General features: G+C 38.1%; 1 protein-coding gene across 4 annotated transcripts in view; it reads right to left on the bottom strand.

Moving 5' to 3' along the window:
* RBFOX1 (RNA binding fox-1 homolog 1) overlaps positions 1-18,319 on the bottom strand; it is a 1,011,377-nt gene that overhangs the window by 424,786 nt on the left and 568,272 nt on the right. The gene's annotated exons all lie outside the window — the stretch shown is intronic.

The raw sequence follows: 18,319 nt of genomic DNA, 5'->3' as shown, positions 1-18,319 counted from the left end.
TCCAGCCACTGTGGAGGTGCAAGAAGAACATCTAAAGAACTTTAGGTGGTGCAGCTGGGATCCAATCCACACCAAAAGAATAAAAATCTATCAAGGCAAAATGATTCTCTGGAAGTTTGACTTGGAAATATTCTGTTTTGCCTTGCCCAATGCTATCTGGGATCACTGGAGTTAATTTTATGGACTCATCTACGTGTGCAATATTTTTAAAATGTGTATTTATTAGTACTCTTAACAGGCCACCTAAAAAGTGATGGAACAAAGACTGCAAAACACAGGACTTGAGCAGATTAACCTTCATGAGCTAAACAATATCAGAGAGACCTGTACTTTTATATAGGCCATATTAATTTGGGCAGAGGACTTCATTTCACAACGCTGTCAACCTAACAGCACTTTTATGGGCGAGATTCACTCTATATTCACTCTGCAAAATACATCAAGGAGATGGACTGCTTTTGTTTTACTTTAGCAAGGGAAAAAGCTGAGCAATAACTGTGTTATAACGATTATTAATGTAAGTGTAAGAGAGCACTGTGAAGACAAAGGAATCACATCTCCATCCAATTTGCTGTATGCTAAAATTGCTATCACTTTGCTGAATGAAGTACAGAAACACCAATTTGTAAAAGCAGGAACTTGGCCAAAGTTGTCTTTATAGTTTCATAGAAACTAAATGGCAGCATTCAGTACTTTAGATGGCACTAGGAGCCACTTTGCAAAGTTACTCTCCTTGTGCTATACATTTTTCTTCTAAATAAATGGTCACTATGTAATAGCTGGCTACTCACACATCACCTCTCACTGTTCCCAAGTTAATAAGCTGTAATATTCGTGGGGAAAGCCAAGCTCATGGTTGATTCTAGGATATCACCATAAAACAGCAACAAGCCATTACAGCATTTAAACTGTTGTCTTCTGCACTCCTGTCACCCTGGCAGGATTTCCATCTTGGTATGTACTTCAAAAACTCATTAAATTCTTTCTACTCTCTTCAACATTGGTGCTTTTTTTGGTTTTTTTTTTTTTTTTTTTCTCTCCTGAAAGCTCAGCATCATTTCTTGGAAACTGCAGACAGACCCTACACTTCACTAATTTTTCCTTCCCTTTCTCCCACTCAACATTTTCACTGTAGAGGAAGCTATAGGCATCACTTTCCTTTCTCTCTCTTTCCAAGACCCGATGATATTTAGAAAATTCCTCATTCTAGACGGTGGCTTTGCTTCTCCATAAGTGTTCAATAACCTTTCTAACTCTTACAAACAGTTCTGCACCCTCCTCTTTAAGGCCAAAACCAGTAGTGAAACATCATAGTTGGGTCATCATCATTGCAGGGTTTTGGTCTGAGGTCACCAACAGTGGCTGAATCATGAGGGGGAAAAGCCTGCTGATCTCCTACAGAGCACAGGCACTTACTCATAGTTCTCAGTTGTTCTGAGCCTTCTTAAAGTAACCTTTTCAAACCTTCAAGTATTTTTCAAACCTAAAATTCACCTAAAGAAAATACTGAAATCTTTAAGCAATTTTGTTTTCAACTGAAAACTTTTTGTTCTCCTTCTCCTGTTTCTTTGCATTTATTTACTCCCCCCCTACCTTGTCAAGATAATCAATGTCACTTGTTACAGCTGTAGCATTTGGAATGGGCAGGGGTAACACATCTGTGGCAAACTTCTCAAGCTCATCTCTCATCAGTGCAATCAGATATATGGAAATTGTTTGACACATTTCCTCCACATGTGGGCTCAGACAACTTTAAAACAAGCATTAAAATGGATGACTATGTAACTGGAACAAGTCTGAGAGCCTTCTGATGCCACGTGTCCCTGCTCACAGGGTTGACTGAACCACATTTTACTTGTTTGAGAAGCTCCTCCAGGATCCTCCCAAGAAGACCAAAGGTGTTGGAGTGCAGTGAGTGGAAGTGTTGGAGTCCAAAGGTGGAGATTTAGGCACCAGGGTCATGTTTGGCTTTTTCTCCCATAACACCTGCAGTGCCATTCTGTGGTATGGATTTTATCCAAGTCCTAGCACAACTCTGCACCTTTATAGGTGTGGATCATCCCAAGGCAGTCACCATGGAGGGGTGCCGGGCAAAGACAAAGGGGCTGGGACAAAATGCTGCTTGTGAACTAAAGAGAGTGACCTGGTGGCCTGAGGGGGAGGTGACACAGAACTTCTCACTCTCTCTCTTTATAGGCATCCCTATTTCCTGCTGTAATAATTAGGATAACACAAATAAGTAATTTGCTTGTGTCAAATAGTCGTTTACCAGAAAAAAAAATGTACTTGTTTACAAGGAGAAATGAAGCACTAAGATTTTCTCTATACTTTACACTGGGGATAAGTGACAAAAATGGAAATGGTATGGAGACCAAATTGTTTCATAAAAAAGAGAAATTGAACTGAAATTTGAAAATAACCATTATTTGAAAAGAGAAAAGGAAGACTAATGAAATAACATTACACAACTGAATTTGATTCTTTCAAAAGCACCAAAAAAGATAGATTCCCATTTATAATTTGGATTTCCTGTAACCATGCCAGAAGATGTCAAACTCAATTACAGCTGATGTCTGCCTCTTATTGTACATCACATTCTAAGATTCAGCTTTATGCATTTTTTCACAGTACAGCAGGATTTTAAAGATGTATCTCTGCACACATGTCCACAAATGACAAACCAATGGTGAAACAATTAGTGTCTAGTATTGCAAAAAGGATGATCTGGGTATCTGAACTACCAGGACCAGCAGAGTTCCTGTTTGCTGCATGAAGAGAAGCAGCAGGGAGAAAAGCAGAACCTCTGACATTCATTCCTCGGCCTCTTGTAGAGTCTACAGCACAGACATCAGCTGAGGTCTGATTTCACTGTATTGATCTGCAAACTTTACACCTGGACACAAGCTAAACCTAACCAGCCCAGTGAGACCAAAGGGCCAACATGAGCTGCATTTAATCTGGTTTCATCCTTAAACCATGAGCGCTGGATGAAGCCCTAACCAGCCTGGGAGTCTCCTCAGAACAACCTGCATCAATCCCTCATCACTGCCCCAGCCTTAGCTGTGCAGCCAAATTCCTTCTGTTGCACATTCCAAATCCAGCAGAGGCTGTGATTTCTACCAACAGAGCCAGTTCTGCCCACTGGAACCAGTAAGTCCCAGAATAAACCATCTCTGACAGGCAGCAAACACAAACAGGCACAAAAATTTGCTTTTCCAGAAGTGCTCCACTCAGGTTCCAGCTCTCCCTGAAGCCTCTCAGTGTTGCACTTTAACCAGCAGTGTTATGAAGAAAATGAACCATTCTTTTCAACGTACTGAAAGCACATTTAGTCAACAAGTGACATGCTCAACAATGAAATAATCTATCACTAATTTAAGAACTCTGCTTCAAAAACTGCTCTCTAGCTGCAAATTTCTTCCTTAGAAAATTCATTACTCAAGAAATCAACTTCTCAGTGATGTTTTAGCAAGCAGGTGTAATCTCAGTAACATTATTTAACACAGTATTTTGTGGTCTCAATTTACATACGCTTTTTAGGAAGCATTAGAAAGGGAGATTATTGTAATTTGAAAAAAAGACTCTAAATGACCTTAGAGTGAATGAACACAGAACTATTATAAAAACCAAGACACACTCAGGGAGTTCAATAAGCCATTTATAGTCCCTCAGAACAAACATGACATTCATTTTCATTTTAAGGCTGTATGAAAATTTAAAGCTAAAAAAGGCACCTATCATCCTATTAGTGTCTATTAAAAAAAAAAAAGCAAACAAAAGATAAAAACAGCCCAACAACCAAAATCATCAAATGCCTCAAAGTGACTTAAAAAAAAAAAATCTTTCTTTTAGCCCCATTTTTCAACAGCCAAATACAGAACAGTGCAAGGGATGGGTTTGATGCACAAGGACACTTCACAGTATCAGCTAAAATCTGACAGTGTGAGATGCTACTGTGATTTATAAACTGTTATTAAAACTGCTACAGATTTATAAACTGTCCAGCAGCTCTGAGAATGGGAAACTCTGGTGTAGTATATAAACATTATGTATATGATGGTTTACATAAGGACATCCCAAAATATTTCAAAAGCTCCTTCATTCAGCACTGCTCATATTTATATATATTTATACCTTGAGCTCTGTAGCTCAAGGTAAACTCTATAAGTTTAACAAAAAAAAGTGGCAGTGCATTTAAAGTCTGTTACCAAAGTAAATTAGGAAAAGGCATTCATTTTCAGGACACACCCTTCTAGCAAAACCTCACTGCATTGCAAAGTAGAATCCTTGTTTTAAAACAAGGATTGTTTTAAAAAAACTTGGTTTTGCTTGTTTTAAACCTTGTTTTTTTGGTTGTTTTAAAAAAAACCTTGTTTTTAACTAAATCACAATTTCTTAGGTCAGTGCATACCATTAGATAAGCCCCGATTTGATGTTTCCTCTACCAAAGACAAGCAGACTTTCTCCTTTTTTTTTTTTTTTTCTTCATTATTCATTTTTTATTATTCATTTCAACAGCAGCAGGATTTCTTTTTGTCACTGACCCAGAGCTTCCCTGATCATCTCCAGCACTGATACAAACAAAAACACCCTGGGAGTCCCTTTTCTCACAGGGCTGGAGCTTAGAGCAGGAACCAAACTGCACAGCAAAGCTGCTCAAATTTATCTCACAGTTTTGCTTCATATGGGAAAAGCCAAACTAAATTCAGATTTACTTCTAAAATAATTTGGATTTACTTCTAAAATAAAATTCAGATTTACTTCTAAAATATTGAAATTACTCAAAATTTGGCCTTGTCACTTCAGCTTTCATTCATATGTAAAAAAAAAAAAAATCCCTCAAAACGTTACTGCCTTGCTTTCTCCATGATGCACACACTGTACATTTCCTGGTGAGAAAGGAAAATCTGAAAAAAAAAAGCAGCACAGCAGGTTTGGAAGAAAGTCACCACTTAGGGGAAATGACAGAATACTATTGACAAAGTATTACTGAGGAATTCTAAACACTAAATAAACTTACAGACTACCAAGGAGAAGTTTTCCTACTGGATAATGAACTTAGCAAGTGTGATGGTAGAAACAAAAAGAAATGTGAGCAAGAATCATAATTACTAAAGGATCAAATAAACAGAATTTATCTATATGTTCAAATTTTGATTAGGCAAGTTTATCCTTCCTTCCTCTGAAATTGCATAAAATATAGTTAATTCCTTTTTCAAGAACCTCTGTGTAAAACTTTCATATAGGAATTTATCAGTTTATTTGCTGTGGCCTCTTCAGCTGGTCAGTGATGCATGAGAACCACTCCAGTTCTAGGCTCTAACACTGACAAGCAAACCTCCCACCCCACAAAGATTATTAATTCTTAAGGGTCTCTCCACTCTGACAGTGTGTTTCAGCTAAGAATTTTTTTTTTTTTTCAGAAGTCAAGCTTTCTTTTCCCTATTTGAAAGCTAAAGATTTGGACTACATTTGAATTCCTATCTTCCTTTTGTAAGTCCTGCTTATAGAAAGAACAAAGAAGAGACTGCAAAGTTCTTTAAAAGGGGTGGCAACTGCAGAAATTCCCAGTCAGTGCTGTAAATATTGTGGGGGGAAACACAGTTGAGAGCATTATTTATAGCAAAGTTTAGATACCAGCTACAAGCCATTTTCAGAAGCTGTTCTTATCTATATATCACACCTTGATGCTCAGTTCTTACAGCTGGATATTTATGAAGGCAATTTGAGTGGTGCCTTGAATAATAACACTGAGAGAAGACTTTGCTCTGATAGAAGTAGCCCCTCTAACCAACTGCATTTGTCACAAGAGCATCACAGTGATTTAACATAATCAGTCTTAAATGACATTGTTCCCACAGTATATGTAAATAAACCAGGGCCATTAATTCAGATTTTTAGTAACAGACAGCTGGATTTGGTTAAAAAAAAAAAAAAAAGCATGGTCTAAAAAGATATTCAAATTGTGTTTCCCTAATTCAGCAATACAAAATTATCCAGTTAAAAATACTCTGGCACACATCTGAAATGAACCTTTAATATCAACAGCAAAATCCCCAAGTCAGCAGTGATGATTTATCAGATGCATATTGCATATTGTATCATTTACACCATTAATAAGGTTTTCTATAAGCATGTTCTGTGAATTTAAAAATGCCAGGTAATCTGCTGGTGACTTTCTTCCTTTAGCTGTTTATCATTTAGAACATAAAACATGATGAAAATCTTAAATCACAAATGAAAGTGAACGTTTGTTTTAGATTTTCAACCTGTCAGTCACCACAGAGCCAGCTATTCAATGAGTAATTAAAAACAGGCAGTATCTTTACTTTTTTTTGTATTTTGCTCTGAGGAGACAGGACTACAGCTGTGACTTCAGGGAGACAGACATTCCTGACATGTCTGCAGGAATATTTTGGTTCCCAGAAATCACTGGGGACACATTCTGCCTATCCCAGCAGGAATGAGGAGATTGCATGCTAAGGCAGTGGGGCTGTGACAGCCTGGAAAGATGCTGTGTCTTCTCTTTTTTCTCTGAGTTTGAAGTAGTTTCTCCTACAATTTTGTAGCAAAATTTAGTTATGCCATTTTTTTTTGCTTTAATGTTATCTGAACATATCTTAGATACTTTCTTTTACCACTCTTTTGTTTTATTAAGGAATTATGACCTCAGCTATTGTGAGTAAATAAACCTTTCTGCTTAAACATTTCATTTTTTCAAAATTTAAATCAATATTTCATTTGGACACTGAGTTGTGCCCAATTGGACATGTAACTTCCTAATATCACCAAACTATCAAAAGAAAGAAAGAATTTTATATTTATTTTTATGTTTTTGGGGTTTTTTAAGTGATGAGAAGCCATCACTAAACTAATGGTTTTGGGTTTTTTACCTTCACTGAACCAGCGTTGTTTGCTAAAGCACAGAGCAGTCAGTAGCTGGCCCCAAAGTGACTACAAACTCACATCATGCATATTTAATAAAATGCTATAGCAGAAATATAGCATACATTCTGTACTTCTACAAGAAAGCAATATTCATTATTCTGCAGATTATTCCCTAATAAATATTTCAGAAACTTGAATTAGAAAAAAAATGAGAATAGCATATACTGTGCTCTTGATAGTTTAAAAGCACTTTTGTTTTCTGACCTATGATGAATCCTTCTGTTCTTTTCATTTCTGATGCATTTTAATGCCATTATGGGTTTGAAATTCATCTTTTGGTCACTTTGAGGGGATAAAGATATTGATGTTTAGTTACCGGCACAAAGAAGTTAAAAATCATCTTCCATTAGCATGCACAGAGCTGACACTTTATTATTATTATTGTTCCAGATTCCTTGGATAACTTCACATAAATATGACACTTTATGGACTGGTATCAAGAACAAACTGCCAGAAATGCTCACAAATTCCCCATTCTGAAAGTCAAGGAAACTCACTGCTGGGCTGCCACTCTTCTCACTTGCACATGGTAACATCAAAAGCAAAGATCTATTTGAGAACCAAAAAAACCACCCCAAATTATCCCTCCAGCAGTGTGGTTTTCTAGTTGATTTGTATAGCTGTGCAAGAATTCTTAAATTTATCACAACAGGCAGTGAGTTTAGACAATGCAGCTGCTCTGCAGCTCAGATGCAGAGAAACTGTTTGTGAGTGTGTGGGCAGGGATTGCCACCATCCCTGGGCTGTGGGCTCAGGTGCCAGCCATGGATAGCATGGGGATGTGCCACCAGTGGATGGGAATGTGCCACCAGTGGATGGGGATGTGCCATCACTGGATGGGAATGTGCCACCAGTGGATGGGAATGTGCCATCACTGGATGGGAATGTGCCATCACTGGATGGGAATGTGCCACCAGTGGATGGGAATGTGCCATCACTGGATGGGAATGTGCCATCACTGGATGGGAATGTGCCACCAGTGGATGGGAATGTGCCATCACTGGATGGGAATGTGCCATCACTGGATGGGAATGTGCCACCAGTGGATGGGAATGTGCCATCACTGGATGGGAATGTGCCACCAGTGGATGGGAATGTGCCATCACTGGATGGGAATGTGCCACCAGTGGATGGGAATGTGCCACCAGTGCATGGGAATGTGCCACCAGTGGATGGGAATGTGCCACCAGTGGATGGGAATGTGCCATCACTGGATGGGAATGTGCCACCAGTGGATGGGAATGTGCCATCACTGGATGGGAATGTGCCACCAGTGGACGGGAATGTGCCACCAGTCCCTAGATGGGAATGCAGGTGTTTATTGGTGTTCTGCTTGCTCTGCTGTGGTGCTGACCCTCAAGGGACAGCTCACAGGCTGTAATTAGCAATCTTTTGTTAAATCAGTGAACAGATTCGATTCTGTGTCATTTAAAACATGGAAATTGGGAATTTTTGGTAAGTTTGTATTCACACATGTACACACAAGCTAGGGAGGAGTTTGAGAGCACCTCTAAAGTGTTGGTGGCACAGAAGGGCAGTAGAGAAGTCCTGGTTCTGTTTTGGTGCAATGAGTTCTGTCCTTGAGTGTTCTGGTCTCAGACACTGCCTGAACACTCCAGGCTGAGCAGATGGAAGGATCACCTCCCCTGACCCTCCTGCAGCTCCTCCCCAGCACATCCCAGATCCCACAGGGATCCCAAGGTGCTGACTCGTGTTCAGGACACCCAGGGCCTTTCCTGCAAAGCTGTTTCCATACCCCACCACAGTCCTGGTCCAGCTGTTCTCCATCCACACAATAAATACAGCACAGATCTTCATCTGCTCTACATTCAGAGGTATTACCATGGGAGATATTCTCCCAAGGCAAATCAAATAGAGAATTCGAACCATTGAGAACTGAACATCTTAAAAGATAAAACTAGATTTGTTTTAGGGTTTGGGTCTTTTCCCCTTTTGGTGAAGCATGGTAAAGGAGAAAATCTGGGAATTCAAAAGGGATTAAAGGTCACCACAACTGTGCTGAGAGCAGCAGAAATAAATGTCTGCTTAAAAATGCAGGCAAAAATTGCAGAGGTGGGCTTGAACATTGAAACAGAGCAGAAATACCAGGGTTATTCTCTCTGGTTTATAAGTTACAAAAAGAATGCTGTTGAAGTAGTCAGAAATTTGACTTTAGATCCCTTCTAAAGGATGAAATAATTAATGATATAAATAAAGTTAGACCTGAGGCCAGAAACATAGCCAGGGTCTCCAAAAAGAATATTCGTTCTTTTCAGGAAGAAACACATTTAAGCCCAAGGCCAGAACCAGTCTCTGGAGTAGAAAAAAAAAGAAAATTATCTTCCTAGGATCAAAAAAAAAAAAACCAAAAAAAAAAAATCCTGAAGTAGCATATATTTAGGCAAGAGAAAGCTTTTGTCCTCAGCCCTGAAAGATATCAATTAGAAAGCTGAGTTTTGTCTGCATGGAGGGTGTTTTGGAATATAAATATTCCAGGACATTAAAGAATAAGCCCAGCCCCAGGCTGTCCTCCAAACCAGGGCTGCTGGAGATGCCCCAAGTGTTCTGGAACCCCTTCAGTGTCTGCCCGAGCAGGGCAAGGAGCAGACAGGGCTGTTCACCAGCAGGGAGGGTGAGCACAGAAAATAAAGATACCAAATGCATGCTCTCCTTTTAATGAGTTGTTAATTCCTCTCTCCTAGCCAGGGCCTTTGTAAATCTCAGACAGACAAGGAATCCTGAAACTTTGAAATTGCCTTGTAAATTAGTTACTGCTAATGAAACCATTTAGTTTTTGAAGGGATGGGATTGCGAGGGCTTTCTACGTCAAAATAATTATTTAACTAACATTACTGAAGCAAATAATTAAACTGTGCTGTATGAAAACTCCCATAATAATATTCACACTATTTCCTTTTCTGCCTTTCTAAAATGTTACATTATGAGACTTGTTATTGATATGTGAAGTAAAAATCTGTCACAGCCAACCTTACATTCATTATTTCAAGTTACATAAAAGATGTAGTACACGATGTATGTGATTCAAGAGATTCATCTTCACCATATAATCTATCAAGAGTTTTACATTTCAGAGAGTTTAAAAATATGCCCAGATAAAGAGGTGTTTTAAAAAAACCTTAAGATAGTGATAGGTTTTAAATTAAACTTTGAACAGGTGAAATAATAAAAATTCAAAGTCAGGTTGGATGCTTTATCAGTACCATCTCAAGTCACAAGAAACATATTTCTTATCAGCGATGATGAAGGAGAATGATAATCATACAATTTAATGTGGGAGAAATATTCCTCAGCCAGTCTGTCCTCATTTGGGTTTCTTTGCTGCTGTTTGGAAAAAAAAAGGAGGTAGGGAGGAGTGCTTTGGATTAGACTGGAATAGATTTTACTCTGTCCAATAATGGTTTTTCTTTAAAAGAAAAGAAAAGTAATACGTAAATTAAAGAAATTCCTATCAAGGAATTCCCATGTGGGTCTCAAAAATATAGCCAGGAAATCAAAACTGGAATTAGCAGCATTTCCTTCCTGTGAACCTTGGTTCCAAGCACACTGCTGATCCCTACTTGTTGCTCTTCTGGGGGGGACACCGGCTCTCAGTGACACATTCCTCTTCCTAGAGACTGAAATGTCTATATTGAAGCATTTAAAGAGAATCTGAAGTCAAATAAATGCTCAAGGGTTCAAAGTATCTCAAGTGTCTAAGCTCAAATGATTCAATGCTGAATATGAAAACCCTCATTTATACACTGACTGCTTAAATAAATATATGGGACACAAACAGCATCCCCAACTCCCCCCTGTGCCCCGTGGGCTGGGGGAGAAGAAAGGAGTTGGGAATGAAGAAGTGAAGTTGAGCCTGGAAAGAAAAGGTGCTGTGGCCAGGTATTTTTATTTTTGTCTTTGTTTCTCACCATCCAATTCCATTTTTAGTTGGCCAAAAATGCAATTAGTCTTTCCTGAGTTGAGCCTGTTTTGCCCTGCTAACTGATAAGTGTTCTCCCTGTCTTCATCATGGTCCATGAGCTTTTTTATCTTTTCTCCTCCTAATCTGCTGCAGAGAGAGAGCAAGAGAGGGGCTCAGTGAGGTCTGCCAGGCAGCAAAGGTCAACTCACCACTACCTGAAAGTAAAGAATTCTGTACCTGCATCCCAAATAAATGCCATTACACTTACTCTACTGTCTGATAGGTGAATGTTAATTTTGCTTACCATTGGAGAGTCATAAAACTAAAAATCATAAGAGAAACATGCAGATCCTAAATGCAAACTATCTGAGAAAGATCATGTATAAAAAATGCTAAAAAGTTCTAGATCTTTGACAAATGTTGGAGTTTGATCTTTTATTCCTAAAAGATTTTTTTTTAAAAGAAAAATAAATAAAAGCCCAGAATTGAAATAATGTAATTCTAAACAATTTTGATCTAATACTTCTGAGGAAAAACCTGAGGAAAAAAGCTTTTCTCTCTGTACACAAATCTACTTCTCTGTAAGAGCCTCTGAAAGCATTTATTCTAACACAAAAACCCCCTTCACATCGTGTGGAATCCCTAACAAAAATAATCCTCCCCCTAATATCTGAAGATGGCTTTCTGAGAATATAATAGTACACTAGTGAATTCCTGACACAGAAGTATGGCAGGGTTTCCCTGTCTGTTAGCATGAGATAAGTTCTGATTTGATGTGAAAAGTGGTTTTCTCATGTTCATAAAACAGAGGTTAGTACTGTAGTCACAACTGGAAACACAGTTTCTAGATGTGAATTCCCAGGAATATTATGTACCTGTTTTCAGAGGCTTTGAGCTAGAAATTGGCATTGATGTATGGGGACAATACACTAATACATATATATATATATATATATATATATATAGATATATATATAAACTTCTACAGGTTAGAAAAAGTATTTCAAAGGAGATTAAGTAATATGTAATCCTACTGAAGGAATATTAAAAATAGATTTAGTCATTTAATCCTTTTTCTTTTTTTTTCCAGAAATGTTTTAATGAAGCTTTATGGTGAGTCTTTAGTAGAGTGTTTTACTCAGCTGAGGATGGGTATTTGTAGTTACTCTGATCTCCCACCTGATGATGGTTAATGACCTGGGGGATCATGATAAAAGAACTCGGGGATTTCATCTAACAACAGGTCTGAGTTTATTGACATCTTAACATATTCCTTTTTTACTTTAATCTTTCCCCCACTTACTCTGATAAGAGAAAGAATAAATTGAAAGAACATTCTTGTTCGATTTTTAATAAAACCCTCATCATCTGAAAGTGGTTGAGTGATGATTGCTCCTGCCTATGTGTACAAATTGTGGATGAAAAATTCCAAACTGTATTCTGAGATTACAAAGATTTCTCAGTGAGTCCTACTACAAACAGAACCTGTCTGGACAAGTTATTTTTCTCAGCAATACTAAAGGAACTTGATATTCTATTACTTACTCAAAATCTTCAAGTACTTTACTGTGGAGATGAAAAATTTACTTATTAACTGATTAGGTTTATATTCTTATTTTATTATGAATTACTGGGTATATGAATCTAATCTGTCAAAAATTATTTTTATCAACTATATTCCAAGATGATTTAAAATTGTATCTACTCATTATACTGGTAATGTTCAGAGTTTAACAAATCAGAATGCTTTGTCTGTGAAGATCTGCAGGTCTGGGGTTCTGAGTTAGTAAAGTTAAATGTCTGTGTTTACAATCTTGCTGCATAATCTGAAACACTCACAGCAGCACAACTGGTGTTCACTCAAGGACTGGAAAACCCACAAAGGTAATAAATAGGTTTAATGGCATATTTTGCCTCATTTATAAATTCCAAGCTGAGATTGAAAAGGCATAATTCCAACAAAAGCACAGAGGAAGCTTTGCTGAGGAACCTTTGCCACCTTTGCTCTCTAATCACAACACAATCAGAGAAATGAAGCTGTTCTGGTGACAAAGGTGACTTTTAACCGTGTCCCAGGCTACAAATGCAAGCTTAGCATTTAGTTCATTTCTCCTCAAACAGCAGCCGTGCCAACAGCCCGGGCAGGAGCAGGAGCTGTCAGCAGCGATTCCATCCCTGAGTGCAGAGCCCAGGCAGGCTCAGGCTCTGAGCACAATCAATAGGCAGCTAATGAGCACTGTGAGCTGTGCAGGGCTTGAGCCACTAAAGAAACCACTCAAGTGCTTCAGCAGCCGAGTCAAACTCTGCAACACACCTTTAAGTCTTAGTTATCTTACAGGGATATGAGTCCAGGCTTAAAGCTGCATGGCTTTGTGCATGTGCAGTGCCTAAGTATAATTCTAAATTCTGGGCTAGAGCTGCTTCCTGTGCTAAGGTGAGGAGGTGCTTAAAGTAAAGGTCCTGACTGGAAAATGAAAAATCATTTCACAACAAATCATTTCCTAACTTAGCTCAACTCACAGAATCATGCTGTAAAGTCAAAGCAATGTCCCTAATATCCTGAGGCATCATATTTATTTTTAAGACTTTTTTATCAAAAGTGTTGGTACACTCAAAGTTGCTTTAACTTTGAGCTCAACCTCAAACTGGGATTTGAAAGTCAAAATGGATTATTCTTTTTGCCCATCATTGATTGTAGTAATTTATTTTTTTTCCCTCAGTTGGATTTGGTCCCTGGTGCAACCCCATTTCTTCAGACGAACTAGTTCAGAGTTATTTCCTTTAATGGGCTCACTCTTACACAATTAACTAGAGCACAGAAGGAATCTGTGAACTGGTAATTGTTTATATTACTAAATGTCTATTTAAATACTGAACTAAACTTGAAAAAATGATGGATTATCTGCTTTAGATATTTTCAAATAATAGAATGATGCCCTTCTGGACTATTTGACAAGCTTAGATTATTGCAGCACATATGACAGTGACAAAGCAAGCATGAGGAATGTTTTTTACTTTAAATTATACCTCTGTAATGAATTTACACAATTTCCTTTTGCTAAGCCTAGGGTCTAACTGAGTCTTTGCTTTAGAGATTAGTTCTTTTTTGCTGTTTATATCTTTTAAAAGGCTGGCACTCTTGTTTCTTTAAAAAAAAAAAGAAGGAAACAGTTTCTTTGATTGTTCTCCAAGTCATTTTCTGGCCTGCCAACATTTAAGACAGGATATCTTCTTACACCTTCTTTTTCCTCTGGTCTTACTCACACAGTGTCCCCTCATCTTTTCTATTTTTCTTACTATTTCTCTTCCACATACTTTAGCAAGTCTAAAAACCCAGTCTGTTCCCCAGTTTGAAGGCTGTGGTTTGGCAGTGGTGTATCCAACGACCTTGTCACTCTTAAACTCTACAAACATCAGAGTGAAGCACAAGGTGACCTCAGTGGTGTGAGCTAATAATTATCATCTTAACCCCCAACCATTTGGACTCTCTTCCCTCCCAGCTCACTCTACCAGAGGTATGACCACCTACATCTGCCTGCTTTTTGTGCAGATCATCTTCCACTCTGAACCAAGGAAACACAGTGGCCATCTGCCAGCTTCCAGGCACTGGCATTATCGTTCTTTTGAAGCAAGAGGAGGCTTCAAACTGCACCAAGGAAACTCTAATACTTCAAATGCATCAGTCTTTACCAGGAAGTCTGTCATCAGTTGCTATTCATTTATCCTAATGATCACTAATCTTATCTACCACACTGCTGGAAACAAAAGTGTAGAAATTGCAGTTCATGTTCCTTTACTCTTAAGAGCCTAACAAAGTTTATATTTCATTTGGCAAGGGTAGAGACAGGTGAATATTTACTCTTAATTATTTTGTTAACCTCCAGAGAGCTCTTAAGGAAAGTCTTTGTGCAGAAGATCTTCCCTTATGAGTTCCCACTAAACTGGATTTTCGTTTATCAGGATCTGAGTCCACTCCTCTTATCAGGACACGAGTTCCATGAACACCTGGTCCCCAGTGCTGCAGGTCACTGCTCCACCACGAATTTCTCAGCTCAAGTGGCAACTTGCTCAACACCAAACAGTAACAAAAACAGCCACAGTCAGCAAGGATGTGACAGAGCTTCAACAGCTCAATAACAAATTCAGAGATCATTTATTCAGTTATAAATATTTCAGGCAAGGACTGGTTTCTAATGAAATTGAGAGACAAAGCAGGTTGAAGTTTGGGAGTGAGTGGAATGCTGGCAGTACACGAGGCTACCTGATAGCTGTGTGATTTCTGTGTGCACTGAGAAACAACTCCATTTGGCACTGTGAGGCACCAGCACAACCTCCTCAGCACTTTTTCCTTCAAAGAGTAAATCTCAAAATTCTCGCTGTACTGCGTCTTTCAACTCAAGGGAAATTGGGAAAGACAAATGATTCAACAATGCAGTGACAGGAAACATGGTTAAAAATGACAACCTGATAGCTTGGGATTATCTGTTAAATAATGAGAGACAAGTACTACCTATGACACCTGGGTATAGCACTTGGGTTGGGGTTTCACTCTTACAAGACTTAACAAATAGAGATTAGAGAATCTGGAGATTCAAAGGATATCAAAACAAGTCAGCCTCCTACACAATTTATTTACTTCTTTACATTGCTGTGCAGCCAACAACCAAACAGCATTTCTCAAAATATTATATAAATTGAATCAAATTAGCTTTTCTGGTCAATAAATTTTACTTTTCCTTAATGCAAAGCTACCAAAGTCTTTAAAGACAATGCAAATTGTGTGATGCATTTTGGAAACTTGAAATTTAAAATTCAAATGACCTCATCCCTCTTGAAGGCCTTTCAGAGAAAGCAGTGGAGACTGTACTGTGCACTTCCCTGCTAGGGACAAATTGGACACTGGAGCCTTCCACTGATTTGGGTGAGAAACCAATTCCCTGACTTAGACAAAACTTACAATCAGAACTGGAAAATAGTCTCAGATTTCTGGAGATCAGCCTCTGAATCACACAATCTCATTTCCTTTTCCCTCCTGTTACTTTACTTTTGGAGCTTTTTCCTGCAGTGAGGCTTTTTTTTAATTACTTCTTTTTAATAATGTCATAAAATCCCAAGAACATATATATATATATATATATATATATATATATATATATATAAAAGAAACCTTATATATATATATATATATATATATTTAATAATAACAACAAAGGTCATTTTATCAGTTCTCCAACAAACAGCGGTACTGAAGACACTGTCATGTATCAACCTCTAATTTGAATCTCAATTTTTACACAGAAATCCATGATTATTGTTGAGATGTAGTACACAGATTTACTTATTTATGATTCTCTCTGGAAAAACTACACCAGCTGCAGACACAATAACTTCTGCTGGCAGAAAATACCTTGTTATTTGTGCACTTTACCTTCACTTTGGTGATTCACAAACCCTCATTAGCTCTTGAAAAGTTAGCAAGCATCACTTGTTAACTGTTACTGTCAGCATGAGAAGCAAATGACATGACTGCTAAAAAAAAAACCAAAAAAAAAACCCAAAGAAACCACACAAAAATCCCTTAAAACAAAAAGAACCCTCCTAAAACATATATGGCCAAAATTAAATAGGAGAGGAGAGTTTGATAAGAAAATTAAATAGGAGAGTCAGTTTTATAACAAATGTGGGCAACTCCTGCCATGGCAGGGACACCTTCCACTGTCCCAGGATGCTCCAAGCCCTGTCCAGCCTGGCCTTGGGCACTGCCAGGGATCCAGGGGCAGCCACAGCTGCTCTGGGCACCCTGTGCCAGGGCTGCCCACCCTCACAGAATTGAGTCATTCAGTTGCAATGGTGATATATAAGTTCATAAACTTAAATATATATATATATATATAGGTAGATATGTGTTTATATATTTATATATATATTTATATAGATATAGGTAGGTGTATACACATTCCTGCATATCTACACTGTAGCTACTATCAATGCTCACATATTTTCTGCAATGCTACTTTTCCAACACTGGTTTCTTACACTCTGTCTTTCCTCTATGTGAGTACAAACTTTGCTTTGAAAACAAATCAGATTTAATCATTGAAAAAGTTGATGAGCAAGCATGAAGTTTTCAATAACTGTGCTGCTGTTAGTGCCACATCATCCACACACACCATAGAAACTAAACTCATTACTGATGGGATAGAAAACACTAAAATATGCAACTGCTTGAATATATTCATACATGTATTTCCTCATAACTTTATTCTCACCCCGACCTCCGTCTTGAACTCAAAGTGACATCAAAATTTAGAGAAAATTATCTTTCAAAACATTAGAAAAGGGAAAATCCGTAAGTGTCTCGTGGGCCATTTGGAAAATAGTGTCTATAGTAGTGAATAAAATAGAAGAAATGCTGGGGGAAGAAAGTGGCTCAAAATTAGTTTCTTTTAGAAAAAACAACAAAAAAGAGAAATTACTAGATTTTGCAGTATTTGAAATATTTTAATTTGACTGTTTTTCCAGAATCACAGAATTCCAACAAGGTTGGAAAAGACCTTGCAGATCACCAAGTCCAACCTGTGACCTAACACCACCTTATCAACTAAACCATGCTGCACCCAATCTGTTGTTAAACAGCAATTTCTCAGTTTTAGCAGAAGCGTTTTAAAATATAATTCCATTAAAAATAGGTTTCATATTTAGCTTTCAAAATATACCTGAGAAGGCACCTGTTAAAATTTATACTATAATTTCAGCACTAACTTCCACAAATAAAAAAATCCTGTAATTAAGCAATTAGGGTTATAAATAAATATTTCCCACCTGCAACTCAATCAATTTATAAGAAAACCCCTCATCTGAGAATAGGAGGTGGAGCATAAGGGGGACAAACACCCAAAATATGTGCATAAAAATCTCTGGTGCTTCTAACCCAATGAATTTTCCAGGAGGCAAGCCTCAGAAAGTGTCACTGAGGGGCTGCACGGTGTCTGTGGAAAAGCCTTTTCCTCCCTGCTGTCTCCTGGCGGCTTCTGAACTTCTTGGAACCAAGCAGGGGAAGAGAGAGAGTATCCCAACAGTTCAAGTAAAGTAAGCATATCAAAATACACGCAGTGGGCTGATTAGTTGAGTTTTGACAGGCTGCTAAACGGCAACTCCGAGTGAAGAGCTGCAAACATCCCACAATTAATTCCCTTGCTATGCACAGCCTGAGCTAGAGCCTGCAGAGGAACTGCTGACAGCACAAAATTCGCATTCCAGTGCTTCTCCCGCCTCTCCCAATTTACAGGAGAATAGGAAATCATGAACAATTGATACACTCTGTTAGCTCCTATCATGGAGGGTGAGCTCACATGTAGCCTTAGGGGTATCTTACACAGTTTAATGCTGAAAATAAAAGGTAATGTTCTTGGCAAAGAGCTGGGGGGATTAAATTTGGAAGGCTTGAAGCAG

The sequence above is a fragment of the Vidua macroura genome, chromosome 16 (genome assembly GCF_024509145.1).
Source record: "Vidua macroura isolate BioBank_ID:100142 chromosome 16, ASM2450914v1, whole genome shotgun sequence".
Classification (NCBI taxonomy): domain Eukaryota; kingdom Metazoa; phylum Chordata; class Aves; order Passeriformes; family Viduidae; genus Vidua; species Vidua macroura.
Note: the sequence above shows the minus strand (reverse complement) of the source record. Positions and strands in the feature narration are given on the sequence as shown.